Raw genomic sequence first — 16663 nt, 5'->3', positions numbered from 1 at the left:
GCGGAAGACCACTGGCATATCTGCCAACTTTTCATAATTCTCATGGGGAGAAAGGTGTATAAATAACACTTTTGACTTGCCACGCTATCTTGCGCATCACAATATTTGTCACAAAGGAAAAATTAATTAAGATATATTTAATCAATACTTCTAGATAACTTTAAATTGATAAAGTGCATGCTTTAATATACAATAACAATGAAAAAATTACCTGGTTTTTTCACAAGTAAGGTAAATGATTTGCTCCTAATAAAATTATGACGAACAAATGCACAAAGTGACGACTATATAAGTCATAAAGTATTACAACAAAATATATACATTCTTTGATTTTTAACATTATCCATCATTAATATCCTATGTCATGCAGTCCTTTGTCAAGTTGAGCCAATTGTTGTCATTGAACTGTAAAAAAAGATTGTACCTATCGGTGATCACTGGATATGCTTTGTCAGAATACTCGGAAGCCATTCAGAAAAAAATAAATAACAGTTAAATAGTTGTCAAATATAATAGAATATAAAACTATAATGGGCTTTGATATGAACATATCTTGATTTGAATGTCTATCCATAGACTTGTATGCAGCTTCTTAGTTAGCGCGCGGGACAAACCGTTGTTAGCTCAACTGGTGTTCCCTACTTTATTAAAAAAAAAACTGACTTGAAAACGGATTATCAGATAATTTTTACTGTTAAGATTTAATAATAAATTTCACTTTCTGCAATAATCTTGCACTAAAACAAAAGCGAATTTCATTGCCAGCCCTAGAGTACAGTTCTAACTTTACGCGATCATCCCTCGTTGGGATACTTGGCAAACTTCCAACATTCAGTGGCCCCCATGTTTACATGGAGATGAAGTCTGCTCACTTTTGTTTATCACCGATATTATTTTGAGAAAATTGACAAGCACACTTTTCCCAGAAACGAAGAATTTCCAATAAAGAAGTATGTTTACCTTAACTTGTCTATTATACAACAACTCTAAAACTTCAATTTACTAATGATAAAAGAAGTGCGTCTTACCTCCGAAAAATCCGCGAAACAACCAAACCTCACTGTTAATAAATATGCTGTACTGTTAGTGATCATATTAGTAAAACGGTTTACTTTGTGCAATGTAAGAAAATCACAACACTGTTGTAGTTGATTGTACCATATCTAATCACTCACCAGTTTCTATTCTCGCACAACTTTCACTTTAGAATGTTTTTTAACCGGTTTTCTTCTCCCCTTCTCATGTTGTTGTTTCACATTTCGCACCATGAGGACAACACACCCTACTGCGCATGCTCAACTTACCAGCGTGTGTATTATATACATTAAGGATCCGCGTCCATCGTTGCAAATTTCATTTTATCTCGCCAAATTTCGTTTCATTACTCACATTTGAAACTCGTGTATAATAATTAATATAAGCTTTAAGCTTGTTTTCCCATCCCATAAGATTATGCGTACCTGTCTGTAATTAAATGCTTATTACTGAATAAAATATTGTTTAAACTAATTCGATAATTATTAAATATAGGAACGTATACTGGGAACAGGATCTTCGAACTCTAGGGTTAATGGTATGGAATATTAAATTTTATTTCAAAACTGATATGTAAAGATTGATGACTTCGGTCGCAATGAGGAATCTAGTCCGGTGTATAAATTATGTTTCTACTTAAACAGTTTGCTAACAAAGTTTTCGGTATTTCCTGTGCGTGAAATTTTGTCAGGACGAATCTGGTTCAATGGTCTGTAACGATCACATGTCCTTTGTTGAGAATTGAAACCCTGTTAACTTGAGTAATTGAGCCCAATACATGTAAAGGGCGATGTCGAGATCTTATTTGAAAGCATTATCAGTTTCCATCGTTATCATCATATCTGGTAAGTTTCCTAGATCACCACGGAAATAGCAAATATAACGTTTACTGTAGATAAGATATTCGTAAAGTTTAAGAGGTAAAGATACTTTTTGGGGAAAAAAAGAATTTAAATTCCAAGACATGATACTTAAAAGTAATTATAAAACACTTCACAAATAACATAAAGATTTTTTTTAATCGGTTTTGACGGAATCGGTACTTTGTCACTAGTTTGTCGCCACTTGTTAACCATTGCAGAGTGATGACGTAATATTCTGTCCTCTATTAACAGTTTATTTACAGTTCAAAATATACAAAGTTATTTACATCACAGATGTCCATATGTACAAAACACGCAGCTCTCAATCCTGCGTACAACTTTTCTGTACTTATCACGGTTCACCTTAACGACGACATACCACATTCCGTTCCCACGACACTGTTTAATTTCAACAATCACCTTGTTAAATTTCCAAATAATTAACTGTCAGTCTCAATATAATCAAGACAAATCACTCGACTTTTTTCCAGAATCACTCTGCTAGTCTTAAAACAATAAACATCCACCACGCCATATTGGAGACTGCTCACGGACGTACAATACAGTATTATACGTCCTCTGATTTACACAGCCGACTGCCAATTGATTTAATCACCGGACCCTCCATCTGTCTCTCTCTCTAAACTGTCTCCTCCCCCCCCCCCCCAACCGCCCCCACCCCACCACTGCTATCACAGATAACACTTTTTCACAGTTATAATACAGATTTTTAAAAAATAAAGTTCCTCTAGCAATGCGTAGATAACTAGTTATGATACAGAAGACTATTTTACGTCATAACTGATTTCAGTTTTAAAAGTCTTTGAAGACGTCAAACAGTATATCTTTATCTTGCTTTACACAGCTAACAGCTAAGGTATCTTCATTAAAGATAACCATCAAGAGCTTGGCCATCACACATGAGACCTGGAAGGTCTCTTGCCACCATACCCTGTAACACATAAAACGAATTGAATAGCCAATTCATCGTGTCTGTAGCGGACAGGTGACAACTATAATGGCTATTTTCACAAGTTTCGACATGATAAGATAATTTCACAGGGGTTCACAATCTTGATATATCGCAGACACTTGTCACATGGTATTACGGCAAGTCATTCTCTGCTGAGGGAGAGGTAGATTGAGGGGTTGTAACAAAATAAGATCCGATTAATAATTATGCAGTTAATAACCAATCAGAGTTAATTAATAATATATTTTATATAATTGATGATATTTAGTGCAGAGCTATCAAACCGTTTATCGGTCAAGGAATTAGATAGGTACATAGTCTTAGAGTCAAGATTATACGAAAGTGAAGTGGTCAGTAATGGAATACACAAAGTCAAGTGTGGTCAGTGTTGACATTTTCAGAGTCAAGTACTTAAGGTCTCACGTTAAATACATAATTCAAGCATTTATGGTCAGTTTATAGAACTGGACCTACGTCATTGAATACTTATGAAATTTCAATTTGTGAGATCAGCATATTTTGACCGGAGTATTACCAAATTTGGGCAAATTCTGGTAACGACTGGCCAGAGAACATCACCAGTGTTACTCTCTCTCCTCATTTCTCATATTCGGCCAATGGAACCTAAAACTTGTTAACTGTAGACGGAGGTAATTTAACCTGTCGTTCGATAGCCAACCACAACTTTTGTTAAAAAATAGCTTGTTCGTTTACTTCGCTTCAGGAATATATTTGGTTCATTATTCACAAACGCAAGTTCTGTCGTATTCAAACAACGCAAATGTGCATACACAGAAATGACCGATACGACAACAAAACTGAAACTTATATATTCTGACACACTAATTCATCCAGATGGTGGCTTAGGTCACAAGTAAATATACAAAGTCATATTTGTAGTAACTTGTCCATTTCATATAATTCAAAGAAAGACAGAGAAAATGTTTGTCCCGTCTTGTCTTAAACATAATTAAATAACAGGGTTAATATTACTTAAATCCTAACCAATGACCAACGTAGTGCTGGAAAATTATGGTCCTTTCAATAGATAATGGGTTTTTCTATCATTGTCACTCTGACATCTTGTACCTGGACATCGTATTAGTAGATAAGATCAAAGGTAAACTGCCCCAGCATGGCATTTAGCTGAACACGTGTTTACAGTACTGTCCGCTTGTATCACAGCATGGATAAGTTCTTTGTGTCAGAAGTTTACATAAACACTCTATTGTAAGCGTGAGTGGGTGTGAAGTGTAGTGAGATGGGTAGGGTAGAGTAAGAGAGTGGTGGACGACGGGATGGGGTGGATAGATAGTCTGTGAACCTGTTGTTTGACAATAAACGTCGTAGGGTTAAGACTACCATCCCCAAAGTTTTTACAACAAGGATATCCAGCTGGTTGGTTGTTTTAACCTTGTCTGAAACTAAGGAATCGGATATATTCAAGACATTTATATTATGTGCCCGGATCGAAAGATCGGGGAGATTTTGTTTTTGTGTTGTCTGTTTGTATGTTGTTAACTTTCACCTTGCCCTAAACTATTGCACCCTATGAGGTAGCTTTCAAAGTTGCTGCCATGTGTGTTCCTTGTACCAAGACCTTTCCGTTGGTTCCTAACTTTTTGACCATGTGACATTGACCGTGACATTTGACTTACATTTGGAAAAAAATAACATTGCTCATAACTGATACAAAAAATGGACCATGTGACTTTGATAATGACCTTTGACCTGCATTTGAAAGTAACAAAAATATCGTTATCACAATGAAGAAATAAGTGTTTCATAAAATGCGCATGCAATAAGCACATGCCTTGCACAGTACAGTTTTAATGTGCCACTTTAGATTTTGTTTGAAACCGGAGGTATAGTGTTTCGTAAACACATCTTGTTAAATTCGCTTTTGTCTAAAAAAAGCAAAGTCTTCTCGAAACAGGGATCAGACTATATAGGTTATACTCACAGCTTAGAAGCCGAGTACAAGATGGATATAGCGCAAACAAAATATATTTTATGGTACAGGAAGAATGTTGAATATAAAAATATTTGTATTTTGAAGTTTTGAATAAAATTCTCATGCCTTTTGTGTGGTGTGTGTGAGGGTGCGTGGATGTGTGTGTGTGTTTTGTGTATTTTTGTTTTTGTTTGTTTGTTACAACTGCTGATAAAATCAAGGAATTCAAGTGTTTGGCAATATCAAGGAGTGCAAGTGTCGTGGTAATGTTCACATATCTCTATGTTTGTTCTCCATCCAAACACGAGTGTTATCAAAAACATTGAATGCTATATTCTGTATACACAGGTATTGTTCCAACTACACATAGACTGTAATTGATTCTCATGTCCATCTGGCACTGTAGTATCTATTTATTGTGGCGGGACTGCCACACGTGTGTTCGATCATGGTTTGAGGGAAAGTATTATGCAATTCCTAAAGATAGGCCGTCCGATAATCTGCGTGAGTTTCGCGTAGAGCACACTCAGGGTGTCTTTATCTCCAAATAATCATAGACCCACGGCAATTTCTTGTAAACATTCAACCAATTTCTTTGTGTCGTCCTCGCCACAGTCAACGAAAATATTAGTACGATTGTCCAATGAAGACACAGGAAAGAAATGGAAACCATGATATGAAAGCATAAGGTTTGAACTGTTACTTTGGAACAACAATTGAATTGCGTTAGTGAGAACCGACGATTCTGTGAGGAAGTCCACATTGGTCGCCTCTCAAACCATTAATGTTCCGTTCTTTATTTTGTTTCCATGATAATGGAATCTGAACATTATCCTTCTCACAAAGAGTCCTACAACAGTGGCAGGTAAAAATATCTGGGAGCTTACACTTGGACTCTCGTAGATCTCAACGTGTGTTTATGGTGCTGCTTACAATAGTAGCATCAAGCTCCATCTGCTTTGGAATGCATCAAAAATTCACAACATCTTAAGTCCACATACACCGTATCCTGTATGGATCCATGATACAAGTAATTCATCTGCCAGCTTTGACCAAATTCAGCCACGTGCTTCCTTTGTTTGTAATTTCACTTGAAATACACAGATAGGAAACTACTTCTGATACTGTTTTACACAGCTGCATTTATCTCTACCTATTGTTCTTTTATTCACAATGGCAAAATGAGAAAAGCACACAGAAGGTACGTGTATACACAATCCTGGAAGTGACTTTTTACCAGCACTGAGTCTAAACATTTCACAACAGTTTACAAGAAAGCTCGTGCAAAAGAGCATACTCTAAATCCTCGCCATAGAAGCGTCATGGAGTGGTTTAACATAGATAGCTGGGTAATTAATGCTCAATAATTCGGTAAAAAAAATAATTGAAAAATCGGCTTTTAAGCGAATTATTTCAGAAATCTGACAGCATCTATTATCTTCCCTATACAACTTGTCAGCCAATAAATGATAAAAATATGACCAACAAAAATCTACGGTGTTAAACGTCCTCGCAACAGCCATATTAGGATCGACACTAAGAACGGAAAACAAGGATTAGAAATAAAGGAGAGACAGGAGAGGACAAATATGACGGCGATTCTCGGTGTTGGAATAGGGGGAAGTAGGTCTAATTTGGTCGCTGGTACGTTCCGGCTTCAGCAGAACACACAGAAGAGAACCTCGTGATTCGGCAACGGACCCCACTTTTAGTGGCCGCCTACGATCATGCAGTGGAATGGAACAGACCTTACTCTTGAACTCTCCCATACCCTCTAATAGAAGACATCGCAGATACAACAAAAGACCTGCAATGGGTGCCATATAATTAGTCACTTCTTACTGACATGATATGCAGTGAGATACATCAGATACTGTATTCTTTCTCGACCCCTGCATGGGTTTACTATAAATATAAAATCAGATATATTTCTCCTTATACTGTCGACACGGTACACATGACACGGGAATAGAGATGTATACATTGTACGTACTATCTATTCATCGCCACAATAAGATCTCTGGTGAAAATTTTGAAAAAGTATCTCATTAATAACACTACATGGTCAAATGAGGCCGAAGAGAGTCAGTATTCAATATTTACGCTTTTGTCGAAAAAGTTACTCTTTTGTCAAGAGGACAAACAAAACGGGACGATCATGACAGACAGCTTCGCCTTCTCAAGGTATTGAGGTCGTTAACTTTCTAAAACAATCTGCCTTAATCTTCGAGTCTTGAAATCAAGTACTCACTTATTGCGGACAGGGAGTGGAGTATATAGCTTCTGACCGAGGAATGGGTTCCGTCAATTTCTCCCATAGTACTCTACACAACCTTGTATTGTAAAGTAAAAAGTGTGTTTCTGTTTTCTTGCAATGAAAGACGCCTTTAACAGGCAGTAGAAGAAGAATATTTCCCGCTTTCTTACAGCGAAAGAGCTGCTGTTCCTAACAGAGGAATATTTGCCACACAAATGCTGTGTACCGTGATCGAAAAAAAATTCATGAAATACAAGCGTAAACGTCAGACTTCCCAGCGGTCCCTCTCAAAGAAAGTGTGATTCAATACCAAGATATGGTTGTAGGTAGAACGAAGTTCTCCGGCCGATCTCACACTGATGCCTCCGATGGTACGATAGTTTTCCCCGCTGTTTTGTTCAGCTAGTGACGTCATAACGAAGTTTATCTTGATAATCATTGCCATGAATATTATTATCGAAGGGATGTGTACAGCAGTGCTCAATAAAGGGCATCCTCGATACCCCAAGGGTTACAATCATTCTGCATCCCTGCAACACGTCATGGCAAAATTGAAGGTTCTGTGTTCAACACCTTGTGCACAAGACGAAAAGACTAGTTTGATCCTTTAGTGTACATCGATCGAATCATGAGGTCGCATAATGGTATGTTGTAACGGCTCTGAAGTTGGGTGTCGCTCCTTTGTAATCTTCAAAAAGAGCGTATCGGCCTGTGATTGGTTCTTTTTTCTCCTGGAACCAATTAAATTACTCTGCTTGTGCCTTCAATTTTGCCTTGGTATGTTCCATGGGTACAGAAAGCGAATTTAAAACAAAAGGTTAGGTCAAAATCGGTCCAAGGTCAATGTCCTGCTTACGTGAAAAAAATTCAGTCGGTGACTTCTTTGGTAAACCTCTGCATTATTTAACCTCATGTGAGAGATTTGGATGGATATCTGGGTGGGTCCATTAACCACCATGACTATTCATATATCCAGGTTTTCCTGGGTGGGATCTCGTTTTTGTCGATTATCAATATTGATGCAGAAAATCATCTTTATATGAGAACAGACTTCTGAGTCTTAAAGATACAGACCACACATCCTCCACTCCCTACCATACCTAAAATTTATTCAGAAATAGCTACTTTTAGGAAAGCAATAGGTTAGAGGATGATTTCCTTGGAACCCTCTTACGATACTTTATACTTACACGCATCACGTGGTCCCCTTTCCCAGTTGTCATCCATGGGTAGAGAAGAGAGGGACTTTGGACACCACATCACTTCCGGTTGTATCTGTATCTCGCAGAGAGCAGCTGTTCATACCACACAGACGTCGGTCTAGAATTTAAGTACATCAATATAATGCTTAACAATTGTTTTGGTTTCACATGTTTAGTGAGTAAACATTTATTGTTATATCAATTATAACAATGTTTATTTAGAACTATAACATCGTCTGCAAACTATTAAGTAATTGATTCAAATAACACCCAGAAAAGTATTCTCATTAAATCGGGGATAAATACCATCAAAACAGTGGTCGATGTCTTTGATTAATGCAATCGGATCAATTAAATAGACAATCAAGTACATAACAATAAATCAATCAATCAATCGATCGATCAATCAATCATTCAAAATTTTACGCTGATATCTTGATATTTGAATTACAGTTTTCGCAATATGAAAATCCAACAAACTTTTACGTCATGTAAAAATCAAATGTATCTCTTAGACTATAAGAAGACAATTTCGGATGTCATGAAATGTTCATTCACGGATTTCCATGTGTGATATAAAATCTCGAAGTATCCGGTATTCAATAGTTGATTTGTAAATTTAATATAATTTCCCCGATCATTATATTGAGAACCTGGTATTACTATCATTTTTCCTGACCTTACTGTGCTATCATTGATACCGCAGGAAATCATTTGTTTTACCGGGGTGTTCCTGATGTGGTGGAAACTTTCTTCTGTTCACATTTACAAACGTCTCCTCGGATTTATTTTCACGTCGGTAGTGCTTATCTATTTGCAGTGTATTTTAAGTATCAAGAAAGGTCTACGTCACGGACCAGGTCATCGTGAATTAAGACGTTTAATTTCCTGCTGTACCATAGGTTGAAATGGGTTAATTTCAGGTGTAACACTACAATTCGTTGAAATGGGTTAATTTCAGGTGTAACACTACAATTCGTTGAAATGGGTTAATTTCAGGTGTAACACTACAATTCGTTGAAATGGGTTAATTTCAAGGGTAATTTTAATCGGATTGGGTCACGACCTTGACTTCAATCCGATGTAAGCCGATGGTTATGTGACATTTATTTTGTCGGCTTTGGTCACTGATCTTCCTCGTCCTTGTTGTAATAGTATCATGTCCATTTTGTTCTTAAATATATAACTGATGTTTCGGATTGCGACTCTAGTTTTACTTTACTGACGAATAACTCATTAATCCGGAAGATGACCTTTAGATCTTCTTAAAGCCTTATCTGTTTATGCTGGTCAATTGACTCTGGACAACACTATGGACTTCCTTTCATTTAATTGTTAGATGAAGTGACCAGACCAACCGTCTTGTTATAAGTAAAAGCGTGGTCGAGACTAAAAATTAGTACGTCAACGTCTGATCCTAACAAGAGGTCCAATGGCCTTAACGGTGACCCGAGCGACGCTTTTTGAAACGTGTCATAGAAATAATCTTTTTTTTAAAATAGATAATATAACTTTAACTACATTGTACACATATTTCATTCAGATTCAATTAAATCGGGATACTGAGAAGATCTTTGAAATTTAAGTTAATTTTACCCCCTCCCAAAGGGATAATGTTAAACCCTGGGAATATGAAATTTACAATTTTGGTAAAGCATCTGAAGGCCTTTCCATCCACGATGAGTGTTTGATTCTACCATACCTGGGTACTGGGAAGGTTTTTGAAGTTTCAATCAATTTGTCAATTTATGACCCCGCTTCCGGAGGTCAGGAACGTGTAATTTACAATATTAGTGTTTTGACCATGAGAGGTTTTTCATTGAAATCGGTTCCATAGATTCCCAGAAGGAGTCGAAAATGTTAAAAGTCAACGACTCAAGACTCCGGACAAAAGGCGATCTCTATAGGTCAGCATGGCACTTTGTCTGAGGTAACCTAAAAACACAGATAAAGTCACATACATTTATGTATATATACTTAACGACCCTTTTATGACGAGTTCCCAACAAGACAGCAAAGAAACGATATTATGGGCAAATGTCATCCATCTTAATGACAGCAGAACGTCATACTAGCAATTTGGCTGAAATACTTTGATAAGTATATCTGTATGATTTCTCACGTGTGGCACCAATTTTGAAAACTCAAACTTAATTGAATAAAAGCAGGCAAACTAAAGCAATTTCTGCAAATGGGATCGCCCTATTTGACTTGTGATATGTTGGTTATTTGTTCTTTTGACTTAAACTGTCTTTGAATTAATTGTTGTTGAAGTGTGATGAAAACTGAGGATGGTGTAGTCCACGAGTGTAGTGTTGTTGAAGGTGTTCTCTGGTACGTATATCTGGATACCGACCCAGTATCAAGAGGCACAAAGGGTTTATATACCATTTCTAACAAGAATGAGTGACCCATAGAAAAGATGAATGGTCAAGGTAGCCAGACCAAACATGTCTAACTCGTCAAACATACAAGATCTAATCCCCAGATATAATAGTAGTACCATTTATACCTGGTTACTTGACATAATTACCTTAGACAACATGTATTTCTGCCATGTAAACGTTTAATCTGTCTGAAGCCTTTGGGCTTAATGAGTCTTGGCGATAAGGTTTTGGATATAACCATACACATTTTTTGTTATATACAAAATATGAGATTTTACTAATATAATAATTTCGATTATTTCGATTTTTTTTAGAAATGATGTTGATAATTCATTGTTGATGAAACAAAACATGCTTTCCAATTACTGGTAGTCACGTCTTTGCCCCAATTAAGAGACCGTGCTGATTAATGACAATTACAGGGGGTCACCGAGGGAAAACTTGTACTATCAATAATATGTCATACTGAACTATTAAAATTAAGATGTAAAATTAAATTATTAAAAATTGTGCTAGACATAAGTCAGATGTTTCATCATAATGTATCTGCCTGTGTTAATTTATTACTGACATCTACTGTGAACAATTATGTATTGACCAGTGGCACCAGAGGTATTCTGTCGTCACTGATCTACTACACATGTTCATGTATTAGTTCGTTCCCCGATTATATAAGTCATTCCCTGAAGCCTATCTAAGCAGTCTGTATAATGGACAGTGTAGCCTTATCTTGTTGTAAACAGTCGAATCTATTGCCATTTAAGTGTTCAACGACCATTTAAATGACTCATGTATACTTCAATCCATGTTTACCTGTTAGCTTATGTGTATCACTCAATCAGTTCCAACAGGCAAATGTCAATCATCTACCAAATTCTCCAACGACAACTTAATATCAACACTTATTCCAAGAATATCATTAAAGTAGTGTTTTCTATCTAAATAACGTTATATCTCAGAAATGACATTGACGAGAGAGAAAGGGCGGGGGTGAGGTGTTAAATGGAAGAAGCGAATGCTACAGAACAGCGGAGACAACTTTTTCTCAAAACACCACAATTTACCTGAAACGACACTATTATGCAGAACCACTAATTCCCGACTACATGTATTTACAAGAAACACGAATATTCCCCAGAAATCCCAGTTTTCCAGATGCATTTAAAGTACAGGACATGCGACAATCTGACTCCCTTCCCTTTTTGATAGGAACTGAAAATGCTCGGCCAGATCCGAGTTCGAACCCAGGACTCTCGGAACCATAGACTGACGCTTGAAATACCTGATCCTGATTTCTCCCTTTCGGATTCGGGCTTCCCCTTGTCAAGCATTACCTGAAACAATGACTGGTCACAGGCACCAATGCAACAGGAACGCGGTGGCTATGGGAAAATTCATGGCCAGACCGAGGTTCGAACCAGGAACCCTTCGAACCCTAAACGGACTTTTTAACAAAAGAGCTATCTAGCCTCAGTTGTTCAAAGAAGCCGGGAAGCGACAATCAGCGGTTTGTGAACATTTTAAAATGTAAATAAAACATGATATCGTGAACATTAATTATAATTTATAACTATAGATTATTTAAACAGTGTAGAGTGGTATTTTTGAGAGTCAATTTGACTTTAGAAGTGCTCGTATTTCAAAGTGGCAACAATTTTAATCTTTTACGACCCACTAGTTAACTCGAACTAATCTTAACCTGGGTCTTGTTGCCAGCGATTGACTCAGTCCAGTTCTGCTTCACCGTAACCCTAGATTTCTTCAGTCATTTTCCGTTCTAGAACCCCTATCGAAACTGCCCACTTCATTTCCCGAAATACAAACTGTTGCATTGCATCGTATAGTAAACACACAGATGTATTTGATAACACTAAACTGGTTGTTCATGGTTTATTTTTAAAAGTCATAGTGCATTACAATCCTAGATGTTTCCTCGCTCTCTGACTCGGACCCATACATTGCCCCGCTCTCCTCTCTGCCCAGTGTCCCGGCTTCAACAACTCCCACGGACTCTTTCGCAATACCTAATATCCACCATACTTAAGTTTTACAACTTTCCTATCATCACGCCCATTGTGCATATAATCAAAAGGGCACGTGCGTCTAGGAGTACCTGTTATCAACTCCCCACCCTTGATCTACCTTGTACATTGTGTCTTATCTTGTTTACTTACATATATGTTCGACAGCGCGAGACATACAAGAGAGAGCATCTATCTGTCCTGATCAATCATACCGGCGATATTCTGCCACGGTGCTTCAACACTGGTGTGCACACCCCGCCCGTTATCAGGCATGCCTCACTCCCTATCACTCACAGTTTTTGTTTTTTTACCTCGGTCCAGCATTGACTGACTTTTGACCTAATGTACTTTAAACTAAGATGCTGTTCTCTACGATGCACACCACTCCAAAGTCACCATTAAACATATTTTTTACTCATTTTGTTACAAAACGAAAGGACATTATTTCTAAGAAGATCCAGTTTTCCTAACAGTAATATCCCAGTTTGGATGATACATAATATGGAAATGGCTGGCTTGATATTGCCAAGAATATTATCGTTCCAGACAGAAGTCAATATTCACTTTAAGTCAATAACACTCCCTTTTAATCATCATAAATCACTGATACAACACATTTTTCATATTTACGGATGTTCCCGAAAGTCCTTGACGCATGGACCTTAAAACTGTCGGTAAAAATGTCCAACCTCTTGTCATTATGTATCATTGCTGTCTCTGCTCTTGTATAGGAGCGAGAGAAAAGTCGGATTATATCAAGAACTTGTAAATGCAATGAGTTAAAGGAAAGAGCCTATTGACTGCCGAAAACCACATATCGAGGTGTTGAGTGTTGTATCCGGACAACAGTCGGATCACGTAGACACGCACAGCCCCGCTTTGTCCTTCGGCTTTTCAACACTCTGATACGGGGAATTAATTACGTAACACACTCTGCACAGTTTATCGACGGACTATACAGTAGTAAATCGACATCATTGTAAGCAGTCCGTGATAGCACGATGAAACGATAAGCACGTGTTACGACTACCAACGTTTTGTTAAAGTCTTTCGTGGTGGTTTCTGGTATACGGTACATACACTATTGAAATAAGGGCCGAGATGTTCAGAATTTTGTATGTGTTGTTCTAACTTTTAAATCTTATGTTTAATTGAAAGAGTGCAGAGGTATAATATAACCATTTAGTCTATTCACATAATTCCAGTTACAATTAAATATAAAAATACTGGTTCTGTTTATATCAAAAATGTTTCTTGCGTTCATATGAACTTTGAAAGTTGAGTTTTCATAACATGTTTTTCTTCTACGTATGAAATATATTGTATCTGTTTTAAATGTGTGGTTTTTATTTATTTGTGTTATTTATTTATCACCTAAGTAATAAAGATCTGCAGCAAAGTGACGACAGGTCACGACTGAAGACAGTGATTGAAAAATAAATAAATAAACATAAATAAATAAAAAGATAAATAACAAATATATAAACAGATAAATAATGAATTACAACCACGTTCACTAGGTCAGCACAGAAACAAACCTTCTCGGGATCCTGAAAGGGAGGTAAACACAGGACATTAGATAAATCCAGATTGAATGAATAATATACACATCCACGTTTTTCGTTCAACAGGCAAGTTCCAGCATAAGACGATATCGGTGATATTGAGCGTGCGTTTGATACTTTTGCTCTCCCCTAGGAATATCCACGCGGATTTCTATATCTGGATTAGTCCTACGGATTACGAAGCAAGTGGTTATCACTTATGTCACGGGAACACATAGCTTCCTTAGCAAACTTTTTGAACAATTTGACTTTGTTTGCCCCGCGAGCTGTCGATACATGCAGAACAGACTGGTAATAGTCAAAGCGACCTGACCAGTCTGTCTCTAAATGACTGCAGGTCAGCTAATGAAGGGGCATACAGTTCCTGTGTACACAAGCGGCATGTTTGGACGTGACCTACGATCTATTATCAGTGCGAGTGTGGTCATACGCACACATGGGCACTGTAACAACGTAGGTTAATTATATAAAACAATACCCAGTATAACACTGTTATATAGACAAGAGTAAGGAATGTCAGGTTCGTTTCGTCTATTTTAATGAGTTCATTATACAGGATAACAGTTTTACAAAATTACGCTTCCCTGGTGGTATTTGAGAAGCGGAGCACTGGTATTGTCCAAGGAACAGTCTCGTGGCTTAGTACTTCAAATGGACATCAGCTTGATTCCGGATAGTACCTTTCGTTGGACACCTTTCTACCAGCACTCTGGACCTGTTGTGGGCACCTCCCTACCAGCACTCATTTAGCTTGGTCGGGGCGCCTTATTTATAGCATTCGGGAATTGCGTCGTGGAATTCCCATTACAATGAAAGCCAGTTTGACCGATGGCCAAAGTGGTCTTAGTTGACTTGACCGATGGTCAAAGTGGTCACAGCTTGCAGCGTATATACAATTTATAAATGTGATGTTGACTTGACCGATGGTCAAAGTGGTCACAGCTTGCAGCGTATATACAATTTATAAATGTGATTTATAAATGTACACATTAAATGGACATAGTGTGTATCAATTATGGAATACAAATACACAATCAATTATAACAATTACTGGTTATGAAATTTTTACCCTTATTTTGTTACACCAGGTTCTGATGAAAGCGTATGATTCTTTTATTGAGACTACAAATTCAAGCATACACAGTCCCTAACAGTTCAAAACCGGTCCAACATACACAGTCCTTAGCAATTCAAAACCGGTCCAACATACACAGTCCTTAGCAATTCAAAACCGGTCCAGCATACACAGTTCTGTAACACCGCATACAGGTTAATGATAAAAACACAAGACCCAGGTTCTGATGTAAATCGACGATGCTTTTATTGAGACTACAACTACATACAGAACTTAGACGTTCACAACAAGAGTCCCGAGCGCCCCCTTCCTCAGGCCAAAAGCTACCAGTCTCTGAGTCGTAGTCGCTAACTGCTTACGCCTTGCTGCTTACTCCTTACTGACTGTGCTTAGAGAGCCGCCTCTATTTATCCCCCTGACCATTGGCCTACGACCAGCCCACCTGGCCAGTGTCCGAAATTCTCTCCGGACAGCCAATTTCTCAACAAGAAAATAAACATACATTGGCCGGACATTAAGCATGAAAATAGACATAATTGGGGAATACACAGCGCTGATCACCCGATAAATCACACCTAGGTGATTAATTTACCGACACAAACACTCGAAGACCGTCAACCAGCTGCTGGACACTAAACCTCCAAACAAGGAAACAAACATAAAAATACCTGAAGTGGCTTGGGAAGTGAACATACTCGGGAAATAAAGATTGATTGACCTAGAGACACATATTTCCCCCAATTCGACTACCTAAATAATAAGGTTAAATATCTACACATATATATAATTTAAATACGTGCTCTTTTATGCACTGTTTTGTTACTGTTCTTACCAGTTCACAACCGGTCCAACATACGCAGTCCTTATAAGTTCACAACCGTTCCAGTATACGCAGTCCTTATAAGTTCACAACCGGTCCAACATACGCAGTCCTTATAAGTTCACAACCGGTCCAGCATACGCAGTCCTTATAAGTTCAAAACCGGTCCAACATACGCAGTCCTTATAAGTTCACAACCGATCCAACATACGCAGTCCTTATAAGTTCAAAACTTTCCAGCATACACAGTTCTTACCAGTTCACAACCGGAGTCCCGAGCCCCCTTTCACAAGCCAGAAGTCAACAGTAACAGAGTCGTGGCTGCCAACTGTCCGTGCTCGTTTTATTTCTTTTTTATTTCTATTTTAACGGGTTTTTACGTCCACTATTACGAAATCTCGGTCTTTCAGCGGACGATTCCGTGCTTAGACAGTGTTAATAGTGAAATTTGTCACTCAAGTGTAGAACATAATTTGTGTTAAATCTTAATGTGACCGGCTGACTTATC

The 16663-nt window shown here is 37.7% G+C and overlaps 1 long non-coding RNA gene across 1 annotated transcript; it reads right to left on the bottom strand.

Annotated features, from left to right (window-relative positions):
- Positions 1–2608: 2608 nt before the first annotated feature.
- Positions 2609–14570, bottom strand: LOC132548786 (uncharacterized). Its single transcript, XR_009554161.1, has 3 exons — positions 14234–14570; positions 8273–8402; positions 2609–2850 (listed from the first exon to the last, which is right to left on the bottom strand). It is a non-coding gene; the product is annotated as an uncharacterized LOC132548786 (long non-coding RNA).
- Between the last annotated feature and the right edge of the window lie 2093 nt (positions 14571–16663).

This window comes from Ylistrum balloti, unplaced genomic scaffold (assembly GCF_031769215.1).
Source record: "Ylistrum balloti isolate Yb309-2 unplaced genomic scaffold, AGI_CSIRO_Ybal_v1 Utg370026, whole genome shotgun sequence".
NCBI classification, from domain to species: Eukaryota; Metazoa; Mollusca; class Bivalvia; order Pectinida; family Pectinidae; genus Ylistrum; species Ylistrum balloti.
This window is presented reverse-complemented; position numbering and strand designations above follow the sequence as displayed.